This window comes from Alexandromys fortis, unplaced genomic scaffold (genome assembly GCF_014885135.2).
Source record: "Alexandromys fortis isolate MF-2015 unplaced genomic scaffold, M_Fortis_MF-2015_v1.1 scaffold_69, whole genome shotgun sequence".
Classification (NCBI taxonomy): Eukaryota; Metazoa; Chordata; class Mammalia; order Rodentia; family Cricetidae; genus Alexandromys; species Alexandromys fortis.
The window spans coordinates 2,567,268-2,579,151 of record NW_026067951.1 but is presented as its reverse complement, the minus strand read 5'-3'; positions in this window follow the sequence as shown (position 1 = coordinate 2,579,151).

Below are 11,884 nucleotides of genomic sequence, written 5' to 3'. Positions count from 1 at the left end.
TAGACAGATAGATATGGTAGACTTTTTCAACCTCAAAGAAGAACAAAGTTGTATCATTTTTAGGAAAATGGTTATAACTGGAGACCATCATGTTAAGTAAATTATTATCAAAAAGGCAAATATCACATGTTTTCTCCCATTTGCAGTTACTAGATTTTGTACCGACACATGTATCCATATATATATATATATGAAAGTAGAAAAGAAGCATAACAGTCTAGGACTAATAAGGGGAATAGGGGAAAGAGGTTTGAAGTAAATGATATACTTGTATTGAAATGTCCTTCTATAACCCAGTATCATATACAATGAGTATATGCCAATAAGAAGAATTTCAGAGGAAATAATAGTTTAAAAAATAATTGATTGCTGCTGTCTCAATCTTAGCCAGGAAATCTTCTCTCTAAAGTAGGCAGCAGTTAATGCAGAGAGTCATAAGGAGTCAAACGTTGAGAATATGTGGCTTTTGGGTGCTCAGTCCTAAATGGGACATTTACATCAACCCTTCCCCAGATTTAGGGACTATTATGAGAAAGGAGGCAGAAAAAAAAAAAAAAACTGTAAGAAGCTGGCGAGAAGTGCCATGAAGTGCTGTCTTCCGCACATGGTGGAGCCAACACAGTCATGAACTCAGTGCAGTTATAGCTACCAGTACATGACAAAGTCAACCAGATTAGTTAGGGTTCCAGCAGGCAGCACCGGCGGGGTCACAACACAAGGCAGGGGAAAGAGGGGGAAAGCCAGTTGCAGTGGCACAAGCCTTTATCCAGCACTCAGGAAGCAGAAGCAAGAAGTAACTCTCTGAGTTTGAGGCCAGCCTTGTCTACATAGTGGACATAATGAGATGCTGCCTTTAAAAAAAAAAAAAAATGCCCACATAACTGACAAAGCTAAGGGCAAGCAGGCAAGGGTTGCAACTGGGTCTCTGGGAAGGGGACTTCCCTAGTATGTTAGAGCATAAACAAAGCCACAAGCCCAGAGGAAGGTAGGTCTCATTAACCTTTCCACATCCTGGTTCTTGCATTGGAATGAAAAAGGAAGTTAAAGTTCCAGAGGGCTGGAGGAGGAGCACGTGCTTATCACAGAGCCGCTCTGCCCTAGCCAGACATGTTGTCAACAAGGTCTCTTTCCCATAGGAAGTAGAGTCTCCCGGCGGAGCTGACAGAGGCCAAGGCCAGCGGAAGAGAGAGCTGACGTTCTCAAAGGGGGACAGTCTTTCTTCTTGAGGGAAGAGTCCCCCAGCTGGGCCCACTCATCTGACTGTAGATACACAAACTGTGCATGAATAACAGTGTGAATCCCTGACAGCCGGCCGACATCTCAGCATCGGTGTCTCTCTGCTCAGGGAGTGGGTAACGCTGGCAGCATTGAGTAGCACGCAGAAACTTTCCAAAGACTGAGCAAAGAGGCAAAGCCTCCACCAACTGCTTCCCTAGCTTTTTGGGTTTTTGTTTGTTTGTTTTAGGTTTTTTTTTTTTTTTTTTGCCAGCTGCACAGAGAACTGCGGAAAAGCTTAAGGGAGGAAGGAGCTCATGCCATAGGAAGGGTCACCCAGGATTATCAGTTTAGTAGGATACAAGAAATTCAAAGAAATGACTAGGAAATCTATTAATTAATTAATTAATTAAAAGGGCTGCTGAAAAGACATACTCAACAAGACAAAACAGCAAACTACAGAATGGAAAAAGATTTTCACCAATCCCACATCGGACAGAGTTCTGATCTCCAAAATATACAAAGAACTCAAGAAATTGGTCATCAAAAGAACAAATAATCCAATAAAAAAAAATGGTGTACAGACCTAAACAAAGAACTCTCAACAGAGGAATCTAAAATGGCTGAAAGACACTTAAGGAAATGCTCAACATCCTCAGCCATAAGAGAAATGAAAATCAAAACAACTCTGAGATTCCATCTTACACCTGTAAGAATGGCCAAGATCAAAAACACTGATGATAACTTATGCTGATTGTGGGGTAAAGGAAGCACTCCTCCATTGCTGGTACAAACATGTATAGCTGCTTTGAACATCAGTATGGCTATTTCTCAGAAAAGTAGGAAACAACCTTCCTCAAGACCCAGCAATACCACTTTTGGGTATATACCCAAAGGATGCTCAATCATAACATGAGGACATGTGCTCAACTATGTTCATAGCAGCATTATTTGTAATAGCCAGAACCTGGAAACAACTTAAATGCCCCTCAACTGAAGAATGGGTAAGGAAAATGTGGTACATTTACACAGTGGAGTACTGCAGAGTGGAAAAAAATAACGACATCTTAAAATTTGCGGGCAAATGGATGAATCTAGAAAATATCATATTGAGTGAGATAACCCAGACCCAGAAAGACAAATATAATATGTACTCACCCATAAGTGAGTTAAAGCAAAAAAAAAAAAAAAAAAAAAAAAAACAGCCTACAGTTCACAACCCCAGAGACCCTAGACAACAAAGAGGACCCTAAGAGGGACATACATAGACATACATAGATTTAATCTACATGGGAAGTAGAAAAAGACAAGATCTCCTGAGTAAATTGGGAGCATAGGGATCATGGACAAGCAAGAGTAAAAGGGGAGAGGGGAGGAAGGGAGGGGAGCCGAGAAAAATATATAGCTCAATAAAAACAGTAAAAATGGGCAGCAGAGATGGCTCAGCTAGTAAAAGGGGCTTGCTGCTAAGCCTGAGTTCAGTCCCTCGAACCCACATGGTAAAAGGAGAGAACTAACTCTGAAAGTTGTCTACTGACTTCTACATATATGCTGTGGCACAAGTACACCAACAATGCCCCCTACACACACACACACACACACACACACACACACACACACACACACACTGTAAAAAGTAAATTGAACAATGAAATGAATAGAAAGTGAGTAAGAACCTTGGGTGTTCCTATGTTTAATGCATTAAAAGGGTTAATAAAGATTTCGCTGGAACATAAATAAAACTAAACAGTGCTTTTCCTTTCTTTTTTTTCTTTAATAGAGAAAAAGTCCAACTAGTTCATTCATCACAAAGCCCCAGTGGGGTCATAATTAAAGTGCTGCTTTTTCCTAAGTGACTTTTCTTTTTTATTCTGCATTTACTGGCCTCTGGGTCCGTACTTAAATGGCAATGGCGTCACGTGACAACAATTCCTGCAACTTCTATGCTTACAGGAAATTGATTTGTAGAAGACTATGTAATTTTTGCAAAAATGTTATTACTTAGATTGATTTCTTCACAAATACAGCTAGGCATAGCCGCACATGTCTTTAATCCCAACACTGCAAACACAGATGCAGGCAGATCTCTGTAAATTCAAGGCCAGCCTGGTCTACATAGTGAATTCCAGGTAAGCTCTGACAGGGCTACACTGTCAGAGCAGGTAAAACATCCATGTGCATAACATAAAAATGAATTAATTTTTTTAAGTAGACTTGCTTTCTTGTTCCCTTAAAATTAACCAATTCCAAAGACCATCTTTTTACACTTTGTAAATTAATTTATACTTTACGAAGGTATCTCTTTTGTGGAGGCAGAGAGCCCAGGGCTTCATGCATGCTAAGCATGCTACTGAGCTTCACCCCCACTTTGCCCTGAATTCCCCATCTTCACACTAAGGCTTTTCTCAAGGCCTCGGTCGTTTCTGGAAGTTAACCCCCTCTTCCTTACAGTATCAGACTTGGAGGGAGCTTGGTTTCGTAGAATGTTACAGCTTTTTTTTGTTTGTTTTGACTTTGTGACCCACTGGGCTCCACCAAGACCTCCCTCATCGAAACTCACCAGTGGCTACATCACTAAAGAGAGTGCTTCCCCTCCCCCTCAGCAGACCTGGATTACCATTAGCTCCCCTGCGCCAGCCTGGACCCCATGAGCCCCTCAACCATCAATGACTGAGCTAAGAGTCTTAGCTCTGACCCAAGCTCACTCCTCTCAGCAGCTTTTCTTCACTTGAGGCTAAAGCAGTTGTGTCAAGGGCTTGGTTATTTTATGCTTGATTTCTTCATTTCCAGAGGGTGGAATGAGAAGAAAGTCCAATAGTCTGCCCTTGGGGCTCCTGCCCGGGGCTCTCTCTGGGAGCAGGGGTCTCCCAGCCTCCCACCTGCACAGGGTAACTTCTTTGCTGTAAGACGGGTGTGGCAAAGGCATGGAAGTAGCTGTGGGGCTTGCTGTTGTCTATCTGCCCTAGGGTTGGTTTGGTTTGGGGTCATTTATGTTATTCTGTTTCTGAGAGACGTTTTTGTTTTGGAACGATGTCTCATGTGCCCAGTTGTCTTCAAATCCGCTGTGTAGCTGAAGATAACCTTGAACTTCCTATCCTCCTGTCTCCACTTTTCCATGTGCTGAAATCACAGCGGTGCACTTCCAGGCCCAGTTTTACATAGAACTGGAGATTGAAACCAGGGCTTCCCACAAGCTAGGCAAGTGCTCTACCAACTACAGCCCCCACCCCTCCTGCTGCTCTTCCGCGTGCGCACCACTCTCCTTCCCCCTCCTCCCGAAAGGCATGAAACTGACTCCTTGGTGCCTACCCAATACATCACCAACAGACAGGCTCACTGTGCCCGGAAAACGCAGGCGGGACATCCCCCCTCCAGCCCGACCCTACAGACTGTCTCAGAGTCCTCTTCTCTCTCTTTTCACCCTTGACAAACCTACAGTGACATGCTGAAACAGGCCAGGACCAGATCTAAGAATTCAGACATCTCTTGCGCTCCCTCCTTCAAATTTATAGCTGAAGGAGTTGGTACCAAGATTTAAATTCAGGGTGAAAAACAGGAAGTCTGTCTCTTAGACTAAGACCCTAAGTCTCTTGCTCCAGCCCAGCTCTTGCTGGAAAGCCTGGCACCAGCTGGTGTTGCTCAGCAGAAACCAAGTAGTCCAATTCAGGTCTGTCTGTTCAAAAACTGACCACTTCTAAATTAATCCACTACTCGCCCTCTCAGAGGCATCTCAACGATGCTGCAGCAGATAATAAAGTCACCTGCAGGGAAGCCTGATGCTGCAAGAGACTTCAGGTACGTGGAAAGATGCAAGGGTTTGTGATGTTGACACAGGTGATGCCATAGAAGTGTGTGGAATATATACCAAAACCTGAAGAAGTAAGGACACTCTTGGCTGGATAATTGACGAGAAGAGCAACAAGAATACAACACGAAGCACACTTAAACAGAAAGCAGCTCCAGCATCTTAGGGCTCACAAAGCACAGAGGAAAAATTCAATAAAATCCTTAAATACTTTAAAAAAAAAAAACTGCCAGAGGACCCAGATTCGATTCCCAGTACCCACATAACAGCTCATCATCTTATAGAACCCCAGTTTGGGGTATCTGATGCCCTCTTCTGGCCTCTGATCACTGCCTACTCATGATGTACATACATGCACACAGGTGAACACTCATACACATAAAATAAATTTAAAAAAGGAAAAGACTAGCCCATGGTTCAGCAAGTAAAGTTGTTTGCTACCAAGTCTGACATCGTAAGTTTGTCACACACGGTATTAGAACAGAGGAAACACCAGCAAGCTATCCTCTAGCCTCCACATGGCCCCCACTTAGCACTCACACACGATGGATGAATAAAATGTAGTCAAACTACCGGAGCTATATTTTGCTTACAGCCTCCTGACCTATCTACTGATAGGTCAATCAATTAATCAATTTACTATTTGTGGTGCTGGTGACTAAATTCCAGACCTTGTGAATGCTTGCCAAGTGCTCTACCACTGAGACACGGCCCAGCCCAGAAGTACTCTGACCAGAGTCATTTATCTTTTTTGTTGTTGAGTTTTTTGTTTGCTTATTTTTGGTTTTGTTTGCTTGTACTTTGTGTGTTGTTGTTGTTGTTGTTGAGAAAGGGTCCTACTGTGTAGCTCTGGTTGGCCTGGAACTTTATATGTAAACGAGGCTGCCCTCCAACTCACAGAGACCTGCCTGCCTCTGCCATCCAAGTGCTGGAATTAAAAGAGCATGCCACCACAATGACCTCAAAGTCATTTCTTATTTTGCAAATATTTTCTTAAAGACCGGGCACTTTAGCTCCTTCTTAGTTCTAAATCCTCTTTGAAATGTAAACAGTTCTGACTTTAGCTTACCTGTTTCTTTTGTATTTTTCTAACACATTCCCCATCCTTCTGGGAGATCTCCTGAGCCAGCACCATGTTCATTGAACTTCCTTTTCCCTTGTTAGCTAAGGGACAGTTGTGCACACTGTGCTAATGCATAGCTTTGTCTTTTTCTCCAGCTGCCAGTGGGAATCTCCTCATTGCTTCCTAAAACAGTCACTTCCTGTTTCCCTAAGCTATTTCTCTACCACACACAAAGCCAATGCTGTTCTATGGGAGGATGCTACCCTTAGTTCCATCTCTATTGCTGCAGGAGCCTTGTTTGATAGCTCATAACAATTAATTGCTTCCTACATCCCTGTGGGTTGGTCAGTAGGTTGTGGTGCTTCTTATACTGCTGACTTAAAGCTGGGATATCTAGGCTGTCCCATATGGGCTCACACGCATGACTAGACATTAAGGTATGCTGATAAAGCAGTTCTCGGTTCTCCAAGTAGGATTCTCTACATGGTTTACTGAGCTTCCTCATAACATGGAAGACAGACTTTCTAACGAACCATTCTGAGTCAGGCATGGAAGCATGCATTGTAATCGCGGCACTTGGGAAGCTAAGGAAAAGGGATCTTGAATTCAAAGCCAGCCTGGAACACATAGTGAAACTATATTGAATGAGAACAAAAGGGGGGAAAGGGAGAAGTTAAAGACAAAATGAAGAGGAGGAACCTGGGTGTGGTAGCACACTCCCTTGATCCCAGCACTCAGAAAATGGGTAGAATGATCTCTAGGATCCAAGCGAGCCTAGTCCACATAGTGAGTTCCAGGTCAGTCAGGACTACACAGTCAGACCTGTCTCAAACAATAGCAACAACAGCAAAAAGACAATGAGGAGGAGGAGAAGGCTGAGTGTGAGAGGGAACGGGGAAGAGGAGAAAGAGAAAAGCATTTCCAGAAGAGAAGTCTCAGTGAGCAAGGACTCAGCAAGCCTGCGCATGCCTCATTCAAGCTCATGTTCTCCTGTCTATGTCACCGCAGGGCTGAGGCCAGGGTGAGAATGTGAAAGGACCCCCAGATGCAAATCCCAAGGAGTATGGACCACCAGAGGCTTCCATGTCCTTCAGATAAAGCCTAATTGTTTTGATTGGATAAATGGCCTAGAATACAACTGTCATGGGGCTGGAGAGACGGCTCAGCAGCTGACCAGTTTCCAGCTTCAGTGCTCAGCCGCTGACCAGTTCCCAGAGTGCTTGTTGCCCAGTTCCCAGCATCTTAGAGCCACCTGTCACTCCAGGGCTAGAGGATCCACCGTGGTCTTCTGGTTTCTGTAGGCATCCACATGCCAGAGGACCTATACACAAACACACATGTACACAAAAATAGAAATAAATGAAAGACTTTGTTCACAGTTAAGACAAGCAATAAATTCTTTTTTTTTTTTTTCATTTTGGCTTCCAGAAACTACACCTATCAACTGTGTCTTTGTTTGACATGTGGATCCCTCATTGAGCAGATTTCAAGTGAGCGGTCTTTTCCTAGTACCAATTATCTTGAGGCCCGAGGAGATCCGGAGCTCTCTTTCCACTCTGAGTCTTGCTGTCGGGTCCAGAGCCCTTTGCCGTGGAGGAATGAGTCACGAACCAGTTTGGGCTTGGTTAGTGACTGGAAATAACACCATCATAATAACACCGAGCCCCAACCCATCTCGATGACTGCTGCATTTCGTTTTCGTCTCCTCTTAATCTTCGAGAAGAATTGAGGTCACTCTCTGACTAGCTGTGTAACTGGACAGGGACAATTAGGTGTGTCTTGAAGTTATATACAATAGCACTTTTCTTGTCAAGCCTTAATAACCTACAGCTTTTACAAATTGTTTTTTTGCCAAACTTTCTACAGAAATTAATTCCGAAGGCCTGTAGTCTTTACCCAGAACATTTTGAAGAAAAGAGTGGTTTTCAGATAGAGTTTAATTTTTTTTCTCTGCCGCAAGTGTTAGAATACCATGCAGTTTGTGCCGTAGTTGGATACCTGGGATGTGGGTTTTCTCAATAGCAAGGGGGAGGGGTCCAACTAAGTTCTCTAAAATTGAGGGAACACTTTACATTCTGGTCTAATCCTTGATGAAACTACAGGTGATACATTTGAAGAGATTTAAAATGGAGCCAGGAAGCTGTGCACTGACCATTCTGTGTACCCCGTGCCCCGCCCGGAGGCTCCGTATAATCTCTTAATACTCACTGTAACCTGAGCTTTTTCCCCCACTCTAGCAGGAATCTGACAGTCTTGTTCATTAAACTCTATCATGGAAATGCATCCAAAGAGCCAAGGTTTGCAGCAGTGCTGTTTGGGGTCCCCCTCCAGGGTGTCTTTGTGAACAGAGCTCTCATTTTCCCAGACCTGAAATTTCCTTCCCACTCACAAATCTCCATCAGCAATTAAGCAAAGGATTCCTCCTCCTCGGGGCTCTACCATTTCCCCTTGGTTTCCATGGCAGTCTGGGCAATTTATAAGGACGTGGCAAAGGCTTCTTTGATGTTAGCTGTCCTTCTGGCAGACTCGGAAAGGACACCGCTGGAAGACAGTGACCAGTGACTAGTGCAGCGTGGAGCTGGAGGGCAGCAGTAGCAGAGGCGGGGACGGGAGCCGACCAGGGACGACCTTAGGAGAAGGCTCAGTGTCTATGCTCATCTACTCCTCTGCCAGTAGACATTTCCCAGACGCCAACATACACTTCCGGAGGCCAACCCTTCACAGCAAACTTCCAACAAGCAGGGGCTGTCACATTCTGAGGAGGCTAATCAGAGCCAGACTCGGCCATTTGGAAGAGATTTCATTTGTCACGGTTGATCAGGATTTTCTACGCAACCTTTAACCTTGTGGCATCTTCCATTGTGCCCCTTTCTCTGTATCCTCTCGATGCCTTAGGACAGTAAGACACTAATCATTCATTCATGGATAGCGAGCATCCCCGGCATTCGCCAGCGTCATTTATACAGCACCAGCCTGATAGGTAGTCTCCCCACCTGAGCTCAGGTACTCACCACAGTCACCAAAGGAGCTGTTGCTGGTCACACTTTATTGATAAGGAGCTAAGTGTCCCCACGCCAGCAGGTCAGGGATAAGTGAGGACAGAGTCTAGTCTGAGCATTTGGGGGTTGAGCAATCTACTGCAGCTTGCAATTCTCTTACCCTCTTCCCAAACGCTCCAATCCCAGGAAAGCTGTTTCCACAGTGCTTTGGGAATGTTTCCTTTCACCCAGATCAGTTAGAGAAACGACCCAGAGGAGAGCTATAAAATTCAGCCTGAAGTCTCAGGAGACAGCTTAATTGGTAAAGAGCTTGCCTTGCCAGCATGGAGAACTGCATTGAACCCAAGAGTCCATGTGTTTTGCTGTCTTTATAAGCCAGAGACAGGTATGGTGGAACGTACTTGTAATCCTGAACTGGGGGAGCAAGACCAGGGGATCCCTGGGACTCACTTGCCAAGCAGCCTAGTCTATTTCGCAAGTTCTAGTTTAATGAGAGACATTGTCTCAAAAAGAAGATGGGGCCAGTAAGATGGGGAAAGGCACTGGCCTCCAACCCTGATGACCTAAATGACCTAAATCCAATCTCCAGGCTCCCCTGACCTCTACACATGTGTGCTGTGGCATGTACACACTCCTACATGTGTACCCCGCCCCCCTTACAAACACACTAAATATAAATTAGAAAACTGGTAATCTAACTGTGTAATAACAAAAGGGTAAATGCACCTAAGGATGACACCTGAGGCTGTCAAAGAAAGACTAAAAGCAACAGTTGTAATTCCAGGGTGCCTGGCTAGAGGGCGCTGTTGTCTCTAGAACTCAGGTGGCAGTGTTCCAGAAGCTTGGGCAGAAGTGACCTCTTCGGAGTCTGCTGTAATTTTCTGCTGTCTTTGCTCTCATATGTCTTACATTATTTTTTTTCTACTAACTTCCTGAAAGCAACACAAAGGAACTCTGTGCTTTGGTGTCATTATGATGACAGGTCTTACAGCTCAGCTGTTATATAACAGGTATCAGGTCACAAACCTAAAGAAAGAACTAAGTCTCAACTTGATTCTGAACTCTAACATCCTTCAGAAACACTCTACCATACCTCCCACCCTCTGTGAACCGCTCACGGCTTTGTGTGACTCCACCTATCCCTTTTAGCAAAATCCACGAGCCAATTAAAGTCAGGAACCACACCATGCTTATACATGTTCCACAGAACCAAGCTGTTCTGCTTGGTTGATTTGTGTTAGAAAAAAAAAATCATATTACCCCAAGTTATTTTTTCTAATGTCAAGAAGATCCAGGATTTATGGGCACCATTCATATACAATTCATGGTTCCTTGACCTAAAGGGTCCTGGGGTTGGTGCCACTCGGAAGGACATTGCAGAAAACTGACCTGTAGCAATGTTTAGAACAAACAAGTATGTTGCTTGTTTGTGGGAAGATGGATTGGATTGGAGATCTTCATGCTAAGCAAAATAGGTCAGACTCAGAAAGACATGCATGAGGCCAGGATGGATTGCACAGTGAGAGCCTGTCTGAGGTGGGGGGAAGAAGGCCCTGAATATAGGCAGACCACTTTCTTCTACTGGAAAAAGCTGGGAAGAGTTGGGGTGTCTAATAACACAAAAAAGTAGTTGTTCGCCACCAGTATAATTAAAAAAAAAGGGGAGAACATGGAACAAATAATTGCTTTGGCAATAAGAAATATTGTAAATCTCCCCTTCCCCCCATGTGTGCCTCTGTGTGTGTGTGTGTGTGTGTGTGTATGTGTGCCTCTGTGTGTGTGTGTGTGTGTGTGTGTGTGTGGTGTAGTCTACAGAAAGCAAAGACCTAGTGTGCTCTGAGTACATTTATCACAATCTATTTTCCATGCTTTAAAACTAAAGCATATAGCTGTCTTCAGTGATAATTTTTTAAATAAAAAAATTTCCGAATTCCCAAATACAGAGTACAGCAAACCTTGAGAGGCCAACTATCCAGCTCCATAACCACCACCTTTTCCCTACCTGTTCCATTGACACTCACACTTCCCATGTTGGAATGTTTTAAAGCAGTGGGGTCTCGAGTCATTTTACCATGAAATACTTCCTCAGGCATCTCAAAAGAAGGAACTATCTTATTATTTAACCACGGTGACATCAAGACACCAACAGAATTAATCATCTGATAGTCAATGCTTCTGGAACGTTCTCCAGATACCTAAAATAATATTTTGCCATAGGTTTATTGGAAACATTATATGCCATTAGTATGTCTCTCACATCTTCTTTATTTTTCTTTCAGTCTAGAATTACTGGAACATTCCATTCCCCCTTCCTTTCCTTGTTACCACGTAGTTAAAGATACTGAATCTGTTTATTGTTTGTTGGTGCTTGGATTTTTTGTTTTTATTGTTTAGGGAACAAGATTTCACCCTATAGCCCAGACTACCTTGAAGCTCACTATGAAACTCTGGCTTCCCTCAAACTCATGATCCTCCCGCCTCAGCCACCCAAGTGTTAGGATTAAAGATATGTGCCACCCCAGCTAATTCTGGGTCTGCTGATCTTGAAGGACTTGTCTGCCATAGGTTGCTTGGTTTTTGTTGTTTCTATTTTTGGGTAGTGATATGGACAATATTTTTTTAAATGTGTAGTCATGTCATTGTATTATAATCCAGTTGCTTTCTATTGCTGTGATTAAACACTATGAGCAAAAACAACTTGGGGAGGAAAGGATTTATTTGGCTTACAAGTTACGCCAAGGAGGAAAGAATGCTACTTACTGGCTTGCTCAGCTGTTTCCTTAGATACCACAGGACCACCTG